The sequence below is a fragment of the Psammomys obesus genome, unplaced genomic scaffold, assembly GCF_907164565.1.
Source record: "Psammomys obesus unplaced genomic scaffold, mPsaObe1.curated_primary_1811, whole genome shotgun sequence".
NCBI classification, from domain to species: Eukaryota; Metazoa; Chordata; class Mammalia; order Rodentia; family Muridae; genus Psammomys; species Psammomys obesus.
The window spans coordinates 5,342,147-5,356,382 of NW_026591598.1; positions in this window are offsets into that span (position 1 = coordinate 5,342,147).

Here is a 14,236-nt window from a genome sequence, read left to right on the forward strand (position 1 = left end):
CACACACACACACACACACACACACACACACACACACACACACACACCCAGAGCTATGAAATAGGTTTCCATATGACTTTCTCAAACATCCTTAGTATTATTTTTTCCTGACTCCTTTTCTCACTCTGCTTTCCTAATCCCTTCCCATGTAAGCCTCTCTTTCTTTTGGGATGACATTTTGTGCGCTGTGTTGTTGGAGGTACCCTGCTGGTTGAGGTTGCAGTTCTTGCCTGGACCGGATAAGGCAGAACTCCCTCCCCTTGGCGGGGTCCCCTGCTCTGACTTCATCCGGAAAGTGTGTTTAGACACAGACTCCCGTAACCTCACTTGATATATGGCCTCTGACGTAGCTCTCCCCTCCCTGCACCTATATGTTATTTAAGCACTGACATTCTACCTTTAAGATAAGAGAGTGCTGGATAATGCAAACCAAGCATCCTTGAAGTTCCTAGTTCCATCCAATTATATATACCTATTCCTGGAGTCCTCCCCGTTCTCCCCTAGGGGCATATAGCCTTTGCTCTCTGGGATTAAAGTTGAACTAGCCATCAGCTAGTCCCGGGGTTTTGTGATCTCCGTATGGTTCTCGCCTGCCGTTCCAGGCACGCTTCTCCTGCCCCTCCTGACTTCATGGGCTGCAGGGAGGCAGCCCTCAGGCAGGAGAACCACAGTGTGAGAATTGGCTCTGTATATTCAAATGTACTGGACTTTGGTATTGTTAATCTTTTTGTTTGTTTGTTTGTTTTTCCGGTTTATGGCACAGGTTTTAATTTTTTTTTTTTTCCCAGACAGGGTTTCTCTGGATGTCCCTGGTTGTCCTAGAACTCACTCTGTAGACCAGGTTGGCCTCAAATTCAGAGATCTGCCTGCCTTTGCTTCTCTAAGTAATGGTGTGCACCTGGCTAGGCTTTTGTTATTTCTTCCCAAATGATTTATTTTTATTTCATGTGCACTGGCGTTTTGTTTGCATGTTTGTCTGTGTGAGGGTGTTGGATCTCTTGGAAATTGAGTTACAGGTAGTTGTGAACTGCCATACACGTGCTGGGAATTGAATCTCGGTCCTCTGAAAGAGCTGCTTTTAGCCACTGAGTTGTTCCTCTAGCCCTGATGTGCCAAAGCCAGGCTTTTAATTTCTTTCTTTTTCTTTTTCTTTTTCTCTTTCTTTCTTCTTTCTTCTTTCTTTCTTTCTTTCTTTCTTTCTTTCTTTCTTTCTTTCTTTCTTTCTTTCTCTCTTTCTCTTTCTTTCTTCCTTCCTTTCTTTTCTTTCCTTCCTTCTTTTTTCTTTCTGTCTCTCTTTCCCTTTCTTTCTTTCTTTCTTTCTTTCTTTCTTTCTTTCTTTCTCTCTTTTAAAGATTTATTTATTATTATTTATACAGTATTCTGCCTGCATGCCAGAAGAGGTCACCAGATCTCATTACAGATGATTATGAGCCACCATGTGATTGCTGGGAATTGAACTCAGGACCTTTGAAAGAACAGCCAGTGCTCTTAACCTCTGAGCCATCTCTCCAGCCTGGTTTTTGATTTCTTTTCTCTTTTCTCTTCTGATCAAGTTTATAAACCTATTTTCTTACTTCTCATTTCTGTATAGGAATTGTAATCTAGCAATGTGGTTACTCTGGCTGGAATACAGATATGTCCTTACCACACACCTTTATTCCCAAACAATGAAGGTAAAGTTAGTCTGTAGAAGGGAACACCCATATTTGAAAGTGATGTCTAATTGAGGGACAGACAAAGTGGTGAATCAGAGAAAGAGTTGACAGAACAGGATATGCTCAACTCTCAAAAGAACAGAGAAGAGAGGTGACTTGAGAGAGGAGTGAAGAGGGAGAGACAGAGAAGGCAATTTTACCAGGAGAGTTTTACAGAGACAGGTTGAAGAGAGAACAAGCTAGACATTGATGAAAACAGAATAAGCCAGAGAATGAGAATGATTTTTCCTGAGCCAAACTGTTACCAAAATGTCCTGTGTCTGAACCCCTCATATCTCTGCCATTCTGCAAAAAGGAAGGGTTCTGTGTTGTGTTTGTTTTTACTCCTTGATTTTAAAAAAAAGTTTTATAGTTGCTTATCTTTAGTTTCAAGTATAACCACCTGCAATTAAAAAAAAAAGACTTTAAAAACTGCTCTAAACTTTCTGCTGTGTAGCTACTGCTGTAACTCTTCACACTTAGGTGAAGGGAAGGTATCTGATACAGTATAAGGAACTGGGTTTTACAGTCATGAAATCCTGTATTCAAATCTTCACTCTGACACACAGAGTAAGTTCCCAGATGCTTCTAATAAATTAAAAAAATATTTATTTATTATTTATATAACATTCTGCCTGCACACCAGATCTTACTATAGATGGTTATGAGCCACCATGTGGTTGCTGGGAATTGAACTTGGGACCTTTGGAAGAACAGCGAGTATTCTTAACCTCTGAGCCATCTCTCCAGCCCTTGAAATAATTTTTTTAGGATAAGCTGAAAGTAGAATATTTCATACCAAGTTAGAAATACCAAAGACAAAACACTTTTGATTAAAAACTTTATTAGCTTTCTGCTCTCAATATTCACATATCATCTTTAAGGAGTTAACATGACAGATCAGAGTCTGGTACCCGGTACACAGTGATAATTCAGCATTTGGTGACTCTAATGACATAGTCATCACACACATCACTCCCATCAGAGTTCCAATTCCTCTTCATAATATGGCAGCCAAGTTCATCATCCTGTATCTTTTCTGGTCCCATAGTAACATACAGATCAGACCCATTCCAGTGTCTTACCTGATGTTAGCGTATAGCCAAATATGTAAAAAGGCAGCAGATAGACAAACATGAAATGCTGCAGTCTAAATGCTATAGTAAACTGTTGTTTCTTAAGAAAAGCCAACAAAGACTATGAGGAGAGCTCAGGCATATGTCAGAGCTTCTGTGAGAAGGGATGGTGAGGAAGGGAGTTAGAACCCCATGTTGTGCCCTGTTGTCAGCAGGAATATTTGGCAAGAGCTGGGAATATGAGAAGAGGGTGGGAAAGATTACTGTGAATTTATGTAATGTTTCGGTTTCAAAACATTCTCTTATTAACTCTGAAATAGAAGTTCACATCTGTAATACAAATAGGCACACGTGGTCAAGGTGATTAAAAGGTAAATTCAAAAGGCTACCCATGTGGAAGACACTTTGTAGGTGGCTCCACCTTCCAACATGTCTTCTAATTTACATTTCATTCCTCAAAGAGACCCTTTAGGAAGAACGTTAGCTCTTACTCCATTACCAGGGTTTAAATTAAATGAAGCAGCAATTGTATAAAGTAGGAGCAGTTAATAACCCTTTGTGTACAAGGGAATCTTGAATGAGGGGTAGGGTTGCAAGGGAATGGTCATACTGCCATTTTAGTCTTCCCAACATGAAAGAAACAACATATTATTTTGTCTATTTAACCCTAATCCATATAGTGTTACAAAGTATTCATATAGACGCACATACACACATCACTGCTTTCCACAGCCTACAGATGCACCCACACGTTAGTTCACACAGATGATATTTACTTAGAAGATACAGTAATACTTTTATGGGTCCATAACTGAGAGAGACATTAAAGCTACTCATTACAGTACAAACATTCAACAGTGTTCTGATGTATCAGTGTTAGCTATTGCATTGCACACAGTGGATTTTTTTTTTTTTTTTGAGACGGGTCTTGCTACAAAGTCATGGCTGGCCTGGAAATTAAGATAAGCTTCCTATCTTACCTCTACCTTCCAAGTGCTGGGATTACAGGTGTGAGTCACCAACCTAGCTTTTTTTTTTTTTTTTTTTTTTTAAGCAGAAAACTTTCCAACTTCTCACCTTGTAACTCTAATTGTTCTATTAAACTAATCACAGATGCCATATTTCTTAGCAAGAAGTTGGAAAGGTCCAAATGTTTGTGGGAATGGAAGGTCAGTATCAGTAGAGATAAGAATAAACACTGAATTCATCCATACCCTGTATACTTAACATATATCCATTTTTCTTTAAAAAAACAAAACCAAAAGCAACAAACTTGTCTGTTGCAGAATTGCACTGTTCATACCTGTGGTGATATGCCCTTCCTAGACACAGGAGCCCCCTCCTACAAGGAAATGGGTTTCTGGTTGAAGTCCATTGAAATGTAAGGTCCTGTCTACACTCCCTCCGTGGGATCCCTGGGTCATATACCCAATGTCACCTGCAGCCAGTCTGTCTCTCTGACTTTTGAGAGAGGGTCTCCCTAACTAGCCTTGGCCTCAGACTGGTGATCTGCCTGCTGCAGCCTCCTGCATACTGGGACTAGAGGTGGCTGGCTTATGTTTTAACTTTTATAGATAAATGATGATTAGAGTTTTTAAAGTAGAGCCCAGTTCCATTCTGTAAAGTGATAAATGAAATCAGCACACTTTTCTCTTAGAACCTGCTAACCTCTCCCAAAGAAAGGTATCAAACATCTGCCAAGAAGCACAGGATAAGTAAGGCCCTGCAGAACAGCAGCTGGGGCAGACAAGAAACACAGGCACCTGGAGATGACAGGTCAAGTTAAAATCTGGAGCCTGCTGGCTTCACCATTAACTCAAAGTGTAGCTGCAACCACTTCAGCACCACCAAAAGAAATTTGGTTTTGGAAAACGTATGTTTTTGCGAGGGATTATTACAAAGAAAGACAGTGCCCATGCCCTGAACATCTGGCAGGGAAGGCATGGGACACACTGGAAAATCACATCAGAATGCCTCCATGCTTCTCCTACTTGGTTCATAAAAGGACCTACCATAATGAAGACACTTTCACAGAGGCCAACTAGAAAGGAACCCTCAGAACCTTCTCTATGACTCTGAACTTCTGAATAGCTTTTCCTTTGGGGAAGTCAAGTGTTGTTCACAAACAGATTGATTCTCGAGAAGACTGGTGAGGTAGGTGAGGGCAGGTACAATCACTACAGGGAGATATGGGGAGAGAGTAAAGAAAATGCCTGAGGACATGCAGAGCTACTGTGAGCGACACCCAAGTCTCTGGCTCTCAAAGGTATAAATAATTTCTCAATAGTCCCTTTTGAGTTGTGACCTTTCAAAAGTCACATTTGAAAACACCTTATGTTCCTCTTACAACCTGGACCTGACTAGAAATGGGTTGGATTTTTTTTTTTCTTCTAGAGACAGGGTCTTTTATTGCCCAGGCTGACCTGAGACTCAAATGTATGACCCAGCGCACATGTGAGCGCATGTGTGTTTGTGTGTGTGCATGTGTGTGTGTGCCCACTGAGGCCAGGAGGGGGAATCAGATCCCTCAAGGGCTAGAATGAGGCATTTGTGAGCTGTCAGTGTGGATGCTGGGAACCAACTCAGGTTCTGACAGAACAGCAAATACTCTTAACAGTTGAGCATCTCTCTCTAGGCCCTAAAATACTTTTTGTATACATTTTTATACACACTAAGAAATTGAAAGTGATAAATACATCTCTATAACAACTGCAGTCAAATAAATATCCAAGTTAAGAGGAATAGACACTTTAAGAAAGCAAGAAATATGTAAATTAAGAAGAACAAGTTGTCTGAGTATTATCCAATTCAACTATTTAAAAATATATTTAAGAAGCCATGTATTAAAAAAAAAAATCAGAAACTTCTTTTTCTTAGTCTGAAGCTTGTGAGCAGACCAGGCTGGTCTCAAAATCAGAGACTGCCCTGCCTTCTGTATGTTGAGATTAAAGATGGGTGCCACTATGCCTGGCTAAAATTGCCTTTTGATCAAGCAGGAACTTCAGGCAAATGGCCTTTCTTCCCCAATTATTCACCCATAGTAGAGGTCTACACAAACTGCTTATAAACCTTTTTGTTTTGTTTAAAAAGGAGAAAATGCTGTGCCCTGGGCACCTGGAAAGCTTTCAGACAATCTCTATTCTAAAAGATTCCAACAGTTCATGCTTGCTGTTCTTGGGGTCGGTTTTTGGAAAGGGGGAGGGGCAGGTCTGTGCTTGCAATGCTTGTGCTTTACCACTGAAGTAACCACTAGACTTCTGTGTTCCTAGTTTCTGAATGTGGAAAGAACACATGTTGGTTTGCAAGGTCCTCATAACAATAAGATCATTCCCTGATTGTGAAAAGGGAGGTATTTGCAACTAGTCATCATCAGAGATCACGTCTATTGCTACAAAACCCAAAGTTTCCTCTTACTAACTCCCTGGCAGATGGACCATGTGTGCAGATTGTTCCTTCATTCTAACCTACCAGTGCTTCCCCCAAGTCCTTACAGGAAAGTCTGGCCAGGCCCAGACTGGGGTTTTCGAAGGAGAGACCCACCAAAGCTACAGCAACGCCAGGCTCCCACTTAAGGAGAATCACTTCATAAGATCTCACTATAATGCAGAGGTGACTTCTAAGATGTTAGATCAGGCACAGCTCTGGGCTTGGGACAAGCAGGTCCATTACAAGGTCTCCATTACAAACCCCTCCTTGACATCTGTGGCAAACAGCAACAACTGCTCCATTATCTGTGATTTTACAAACTTGGAAAATAATAATTATATGGTTTCTAGGATCCCAGCAAAGAAACTGAACCTTGTTTTCCTTCAGTACCTGCTCTCACAGTCTCACTGGTCACTGTCTTTATAAATGTCTCCTGTTTTCACAGATCCTTTTGATAAAGGCAGAGTCACATACACAACACATGTGAGCCATTCCTTCTTTGAGCTGAAGATTATCAAATGGCTAATTCAAGGCAGTTTTGTTTGTCTTCCAAACAAAAGTCATGAAGTTGAAAGCTTTAGGCACGAAATGCCAGAGTAATTTCCCTGCCTAGTCTCTGATGCAGACTGTTACGAGTATCCGAGGATGGCCCCCAACTCAGTATGTAATTGGAGATGATCTTGAACTCTGGTCCTCCTGAGTACTGGGATTACGGGAGTGTGCCACCAAGCCCAATTTGTGAACCACTAGGGTTGAACTCAGGGTGTTATGCATGCTAGGCAAGCACTCTTGTGTATAAGCCACATCCCCAGCCACTGATGTAGCCCTCTTAAACCGCAAATTATGGACTTGCACACAGCCTGTGACTTGGAAGAATAAAACAGACACAGGGAGGTCTTCTGACCAACTTGCCATCCTCTTTACTCACAAGACTGTTCCTGAAGGTTCTGTTATGGGATGACCTACACATCACTGCACAGAGATACTTGGTTCTGAAGAAGTGGACTGTAAACTTTAAACAAACCACCCAGTATTTCACTGTTAATGTGGCAATGATGCCAGGTATTTGGCTGTGTGGAGCCTTCCATGGAAGCTCTGGTACCCAAAAGCTTTTAGAAAGGAAAACTAGATTACAGTCTTTAAAACATTAGTCTAAAAGAACTGTATGCCCATCTATCCAGAACAATGCTGACATATGAAAAATTGACGTTACAAACAGTAATTAAGGGTACCTATCTATGCTTGCAGAAAAAAAAAAACAAAAACAAAAACAGTTGAAGTAGTCTGTACTTAATAGTTAACAAGCTCCTAAGATCAGAGCATTGACATTCAATGAGTACTTATTCTGGGGGTGAAGGAAGGAAGGAACTCAGAAGGTACATAATAAAGCAAAGTATGTAACTAGAAAAATGCAGAAATGATTTAGCTAACGTCTACATGAAATCACATGCTGATTCATTTTTCAGTGTAAGTTTTTACTTATTATTAAAATATTTTCCTATTCGCAAGTACTTAAAACTTTCCCATTTTCTTCCCTCTCAGTGGAAGAACAGAATATATTGAGAGAAGTAAAATGCATTCAGCTTCAATAATTTGACTTTTAAAATTTCAAGAAAGGGTAAAAATTGTTTTTTCATTTTTCACAGGAAAGAATAATTCCTTACCAAGCAAATTAAGAATGTGAAAATATGATGGAAATATTTTTCCTTCTTAAGGGAATACATCTTTGTCATATTCTTGTATTTAAAGGAGTTAATGTGCCAATAGAAGCGATACTGATCTACTAAAAAAACTGCATTATTATATAACTTGAAATCAATATTCTACAATCATGCTTTTCACTGCTTTTCAAATAGTTCATGTTACTACTCAGCTAAATTTTTGTCGTTGGTTTTTGTATTTATGGAGACAAGGTCTCAGTATGTTCCAGCTGGCCTGGAACTCACTGAGTAGCCAAGGCTGGCCTGCGATTTACAGAGATTAGCCTGCCTCTGCCTCTTGAGTACTGCAATTAAAACCATGCACCATCACTCACAACCTACTGAGGTAAATTTTAATTGGCTGAACTACTCTATCAGTCTATGCCTGCTCTTCCCTGACACCTATACTCTTTATTCACAGATACTCAGGGTTGCATCAACTTTAAAACTATTCTAGGAAAGTTCAGGGTAGCAAATTTTCCAAACAATTATGGGAAGGAAAATACCATTTCATAGTCAATTATCAACAACTTGTATATCCTTTTCTATTTGTCTTCCTGACTATAAAAATGAATCACAATCTTGAGCGATGTGCCTTAGGCTTAAAAAAAAAAAACTAAATAATCATTTATTTGACAACTTTCCCCAAACTGCAATCAAGTAAAATAAATCCAGTTTGTTAGTGTTGGTCTGCTACCAAATGAAGGAGAAAAACAAGCCTAACTCAGGAGACCCTTCTTCCTATCTATATGTAGAAATCCACTTGAAGACTGTCTTTAATGCCCGTTATATAAAATATTAAATATTCTAAATTAGAAAATAGCATTAATAGTTTATTAGTAAAAATCCAAACTATATAGAATTAGTAGTTTGGTTGATATATTAATATACCATCTCAATTTCTGCTAATGTTACAAAGAAAGAAAAAAAAACTAGAAATATCTATAAAAATAAAATACCTTAAGTCCAACATCTGGGCAAAGTATAAAAGTTGCACACAAATTGCCAATAAATATAAATGTCACAATAGAAAAATTAATCTTAAAAATAAACTACTAATTGCTATTAAGACATTATAAAAATGAAAGTTTAATGTGCAAACAGACATAGTACATGCCAGATAATCAGTATAATTTACCATCATTATTACATAATACAGCATACAGGGTTACTGAGATGTGGTGTTTTCTGTTGGTTTTTAGTGTAGTTATCTTCTGAAGGAATGCTCACCAGATTCACAAGCAGAAATTGGTTAAGCTGAACTTTTATGCTACTTACTGCTTTTTTGCTGTAAGGAAAAGCTGCTTTCTAACAGATGACTGAGTTCCTAGTGAACTTGAATGGTCTTACTACGCTTATTCCCCGCCCCCAGCGCAAATTTGCATTTTTTTTCTTTCTCTAGTGCTAGGGACACAATCAGGGCTTTGCATGTGCTAAGGAGGCACGTACTCCTCCAGTGAGTTACGCGCCTTAATCGAGTGTTAAACCACAACCACGCCCTCTTTCTGCCATTTTCCACTATCCTCCCACCCCAGAAGAACAGGAATCATTTAAAGTAGTCACTAGTGTCTAGAAAATGGAATTTCCCTTCAGACAGAGCTGTAATCACTTTGCTTTCTCTCTTAAACTGATCTCAGTGATGTACCTTTTTCCTTTGTAAGTGCTCTTCCTCAATGATGAGTCATTAGGAAAGATTAGGTCAGGAGGTAATCCGTGCAGAAGGGAAAAGGAGCTCATAATAACAGTTTTCAGCACGGTACCTCTGCCTTGCGGCACTTATCACACCTGTTATCTTATGTACATTATACATTACTTCAAATATAGCTGAGAATTAAAAATTATATTTTTAAATTTACAGAATCTATTTGGTGAGCACTGACTTAGACATGTTACTACATAAAAGTCCCTTGGTTCTCTAGGCCATATTCAGGACAACAAATAACGTTATTTATATGAAGCTGTCATACTCTTGGTATTCTAAATTATCTTTAAAATTTTTAGCATTATGCTATTTGAAACAAAAATCTACAGCACCATCTTCAGAAAAGGCACTTTCTAAGAACCACCTTTATTTTAAAAAGGATTTAAACCCCAAGTTCAGTGTCTACCCTGAAAAACCTCTTTACTGAGAGCCTAACATAGGATGATAGCAGACTTTAGACATTGATTTCAAAAAGGAATGGAGTACACTGGCTGGCTGGACAACTTGAGAAGATCCTAATTTTGTCATACTGTTTGCTAACTTTAACACAGTCTTCTACTGGTAACCCAGCCTTCCAAACTGAAGTTCACCATCCTTTTATTCAAGTCAGTAACTTCCATGCTTCAAGAACAAAAGAGTCTTAAGACTTAATTGGTAATATAAAACTCTAGGGCACTCTTTTCAATGGGTGAGGTAAATTTCAACTGGCCTTAGATAATATCAACAGAAGCCTTGTTCATTTTAAAATTGCTGACTCACAGGGAAAATTACAAACATAAAATGTACCATTTTAATTTGTTTATTTACTTTGGTTTTTCGAGACAGAGTTTTTTCTGTATGATAGCTCTGGCTGTCTTGGACTTGCTTTGTAGGCCAGGCTGGCCTTGAACTCACAGAGACCTACCAGCCTCTGCCTCTCTGAGTGCTGGGATTACAGGTGTACGCCCCCGTGCACCTGGCTAAATGTAGCATTTTTAGAAGTAGGAATAAAAGTAAAAATAATTTTTCTTTTGTGATATAGTTTGTTTATGTATACAACACCTTCCTCCCCAGGAACTCAGCTTGGGTTTATTTAATCACAGCATCACATTGCCAAGATTTTTTAGAGACAATTATCTTTCTGATTTCTTTTGTCTTGTGTTTTTCTTTTTTGGGCAAGAGGGTTTGGCAGAGTCGGGGACAGAGTATTACTATATCACAGACTGGCCTCAAACTGGCCCAGATTGGTCTTAAACTCCAGATCCTCTGGCCTTAGCCTCTGGAATACTGGGATCACAGGCTTGCACTAAGTCCAGCTGCCTTTCTGATTTTTATACTGACTTTATTTGCATGTGTGAACACACATGTGCTTGAGCCTGCATGAGTGGTGCCATGGCATGTGAATGAAGGTCAGAGGACACTTATGGGAAATGGTTCTCTCTTTCACTACTAGGGTACCAAGGCTTGGACTCAGGTTTTCAGGCTTGATGGTGAGTGCCTTTACTTGCTAAGCCCTCTCCCTGCCCACTGTATTGACTTTACATACTTATTCTTGGCTTAGTTTTTGGCTCTTACAGAATCACAGAAATGCTTATGTGTTAAGTGGAAAGGAAAACAAAGACACTAAATTAGGATTATAGCATGACTCAGGAAGACCTCACTCAATGTAAAGTTCTCCAACTATTTTTATTAAATCTTGAAAAATATCTACAAATTCCCCCAAAGGGAAAAGGACTAACACTTCATATGAATAAAGCAGCTGAATCAAGAATGTTGGGCAAGTGAACTGTCTTTTTTTGACGAGTTCATTTAACTCGTAAGAGGTAAGTAAACTACACTGAACTGTGAAGAGTAGCCTTTCTCTGCAACAGGAGAGTACCTACAGGGACAAGGTAAACAAACTCTTTGCTGTTGTTTTGAGACATGGTCTCATGTAGGTGAGGCTGGCCTTGAATTCCTGATGCTCCCGAGGGATGGGATTATAGGTGTGCCTTACACCTGGCTTAATTGAACATATAACTCAGTTTAATGACACCCAGTGATAATTATGCTGAGATGTCAGTTAAACTTCTTGGCAAAACATTACTATCAAGGTTTGAAACAGAAAGGGAACTACTCTACTAGTGTCCAAATGGCTAGCTCGGTGAATTTCCTAAGAATTGAGCACATGAAAAGCCCCACCCCATGTTTTGGTTAGACCTCTCTCTGGGCTTCACTTGTTGGTCTCCAAGTGCTTACCCTGTCCCTGACTGAGATCTTGGAGCCATTTCTACTCAACATTAGCTAGTTTCTAATTCCCAAGACACACCTCAAGTCTGCTATCCTAAGATCCACAGGACAATGTGCAAGTAAGTCTTAGCCTGTGGGACCATAGAGAGCTTAGCTTGGAAAACTAGTATGGGTCTTTTGAAGGTGAAAAGTCTCCTTGCTAGAAGGTAAAAATGAATCTTTACCAAGTACCTTCTAAAACACACAGAACATTCCTATTGGAGTCCCTTCTAGATTCTCTTTAGGAAGAAAAGTAAACTAATATTTCATAAGCAGAGATGTTTCCAGACTATTTTTTCCTGGAAAACTTGTTAAAAGATAATTATCAATAAAACAAAAGGTCATCCACATTTCTGTGAAAGTGTGCCAAAGGCCAGGACTGAGAAAACTTTGTAGACTGTCAACGTAAAAGCCTACATTTCTAGAGCAAAGGTATTCTGTTATTAGATTGAAACTAGCCCTGTTTCAAGTACCTACTGTTCGTTACCTTTATATTTTACATCCCTAAACTCATCTAAGAAGTCAAAGGATCTGACACCAGCCTGGCTTCTTACTCATCTCCTTACTGTTTAGTGCAGCAAAGGTCAGACTCTACGTAAATAAATATAGCAGCTATAGAATTATCAACATATGGTCTCAATGCCAGTGCTTTGATACTGTAATACAGAGACATGTAACATGCACACTCCATAGCCACATTTGCCATCAAGAATAAACATTAGTTTCCCAACTTTTCTTCACATGAAGATCAATTATACAAGTTGATTAGATTGGCATTTTCGTCAGTCTTATGAGACATACCATAAAAAAACTGCAAGCCAACATTCATCAACTAGTGAACAAGAGTAAGGGTAGAAAAGAAAAGTTACTATGGTTTCATGATGTTTAAACTAAAAGGAGCTTAGGAAAAAGATTGGGAATTCTACCCAGAAGTGTAAAAATAATTAGTTATAAATTCAAGAAGTATTTTCCATAAGCCTTTTTATCTTAAAATTCTAAACACAAAGTTTGTTGGCATTAAATTTGGTATACCAGTTTATTAGTAGGTAAAATAGAAATATACTCTACATATTCTAAGTTTTCTTAAACTAGCAAGACTGAATAATGTAAGTGCATTCTACAAAAAGAAATCATTCAAAAGATTAAAACCTTACATTTTAGAAAAAAATATTCCCCTTAAAGAATCCTTTCAAATAAGAGTTAAAGTAAGGGCTTCCCTCTGGCATGTGTGAAATCAAAGGTCAGGAAAAGGAAAGTTGCTCCCTAAAGTTCCTCACATGAATATGTGCAGGGGCCAAAAGGGAAGATATTTTACTTATACTGAACAAACACAGGCCAGTCAGACTTTTACCATGGAGGCTGCACCATTCTCTTCTCCTGTCCATGTTCCCCAACACACAGGCATGATGGCAGGAACCTTGTAGTCCCAACTCCCAGGTAGGCTGACGTGAGAAGACTGCTGGAGCCCCAGTACTGGAGGCAAGCATGGACAACAGAGACTTTGTCTCCAAAACAAGCAAGCAAGCAAAACAACCCTAAATAATATTGTAAGGAGTATTCTTTTGCCAGCAATGAGATGGGAATATTGTGGAAGGAAGGAAAAAATGTATAAACTACATAAATATCCTTTGTAAAGTGCTTTGAAACATTATTGAGAATTGCTTTTAGATACTCCAAAGCAACACATGTATAAAATACAGTACTTTCTTTAGTTTTCTGACAGAAAGACAAAAGAATTCATGCCTATGGGAGGACATGGGCTCAGATTTTAGGCTCAAAATACAGTAAATTGGCAATAATAGTGGATTAAGGTAAGAGCACAAATAAAGATCTAAATCTATTACTGTTCACATGCAGCTGGAGTTCTGAAAGGCTGACAGTGCCCATTGCAAACATCTGTCAGAACCATATGGAAACAAGGACAACAGAGAAATCTAAAGGCAATTTTCATGAGTTACAAAGTGCAAAATTCCCTGGACCTGACATCACTGAGAAACTCAGCTTTGACAGCTTTAAAGTAATCAACTAAAGTTATTGATTAAAGAAGTGGAGAAAAATAAGTTTTTAAAGAGTTTTCTCCACATTTCAGAAATGTAATTTTAAATGATCAAAGTTCTAAATTGCTTTGTCATTGCCATCTTAATTTTAAAAAGAAAGTTACATTGGTAAAAAGATAGAAAAAAAATCATCTAGTATTTTCTTGATTCCTTTTAGTCAAAGAAGCACAATTCTGTAAGTAAGACATGTTTTAACACAATTTAAAAAAATCTTTAAATCTTAAGCTGTTCACTGTTGTTTTTTAAAAACTGAAATACAACTATGTTCCTGACCTCTTAGGTGAGGTTTTTCTCCCTTGACTATGATTATTTTAAGAACTTGCTTTAAAACTGA